General features: G+C 36.0%; 1 protein-coding gene across 1 annotated transcript in view; it reads right to left on the bottom strand.

Moving 5' to 3' along the window:
* Nucleotides 1-1443, bottom strand: part of CSMD1 (CUB and Sushi multiple domains 1) — a 2529117-nt gene that overhangs the window by 1845078 nt on the left and 682596 nt on the right. The gene's annotated exons all lie outside the window — the stretch shown is intronic.

The following is a 1443-nucleotide window of genomic DNA, read 5'->3' on the forward strand; positions in this document are numbered from 1 at the left end:
GTTGCTATGAGTGGGAACTGACTCCACAGCACATAACCACTACTACCACCATATATCAGAGCAGTGTAAATAACAAACAACTGCTTAAAATACTCTAAAGGGAATTGTAATAGCAGTGAAGAAAGAAACCCATTTCCGGATCATGCTTACCAGGATTGTGCTTAAGAATATACCATCATATAGTCATCAAATTAATTCAAATGCAACAATACCACAATGCCTAAAAATCAGCTGAAAATGTATGCTCACATGCAGAAACAAGACAGAGTAGCTCAAAGTAATGAACAGGAATAGAGATAGGAATGGAATTAGAGGATGAAGAGAGTGTGGAATTGTCTGAAGGGGAATTTAGGAAAACGATATAGAGAGGCATCCAAATGTTCCACAGAAAAGTTGAGGAAAATAAGGAAGTAGTCAGAAATGGGCTACAGGAACAATCGAACAAAATATATAGAGCTTTGCAATCAAAAAAAAAAAAAAAAAAAAAATCCTCACCAATAAACAACATAAAAAATAAAAAAAAAAAAAAAAAAACTGGCAAAAAGTGGTCCAGATGATTAATGATAAAATATCAGAAATGGATATTGCACTGAAAGGCAAAGGACTAGAAATGAAAGGATGGGAGCCAGAATCCATGAGCTTGAAAACAAACATCTCAATACTGTTAAAATAGAAGAACAAGCAGGAAAAAGAATGAAAACATCGGAAGAAAGTCTAAGATTCATGTGGAACCATTTGAAGAGGAATAACTTGAAGCTGACTGGATTTCCAGAGCAGAAAGACACAAAGAAAACTACAGAAAAGATGGCCAAATTGCTGCTGGAAGAAAGTTTACCTAATATCTTGAAGGATAAGAAGATAAGCCTTCAAGAAGCTGGAGAGAACGGAAGGATAGACCACCACCCTAAAGAAAATCACCAAGACATATCATAATTGAAACTTTCCAAAATCAAAGAGGAGAGAATTCTGAAAGCAGCTAAAGACAAAAACATCAAACACAAAGGAAAGTCAAAAAGATTAAGCTCGATTTCTCAGTAGAAACCATAACACCAAGAAGACAATGGGAGACATATACAAAACTCTGAAAAAAAAACAAAAAACTGCCAACTAAGAATCATACACCCAGCAAAGCTGATGATCAAATATAATGACAAAATCAAAACATTTCAAGAAAACAGAAATTAAGGGATTTTGTTTACAAAACCCAAGCCAGCTTTCCAAAACATACTAAAGGGAGTTCTCTGAACCGAGAGTCAACAAGACCAGACAAGAGCCAGAGACTGACATATTTGGCAACACCACCTGGAACTCAGTTCAGAGATGGAAGATTCCAAGGCAGAACAAAACTTGTTGTTGTTGTTGTTAAATGCCAATGAGTTGGTTCCAACCCATAGCAATCTTGTATAGAGTTTCCAAGGAGCAGCTAGTGAGCTTGAACTGCTG

The sequence above is a fragment of the Chrysochloris asiatica genome, unplaced genomic scaffold (assembly GCF_000296735.1).
Source record: "Chrysochloris asiatica unplaced genomic scaffold, ChrAsi1.0 scaffold00095, whole genome shotgun sequence".
NCBI lineage: Eukaryota > Metazoa > Chordata > Mammalia > Afrosoricida > Chrysochloridae > Chrysochloris > Chrysochloris asiatica.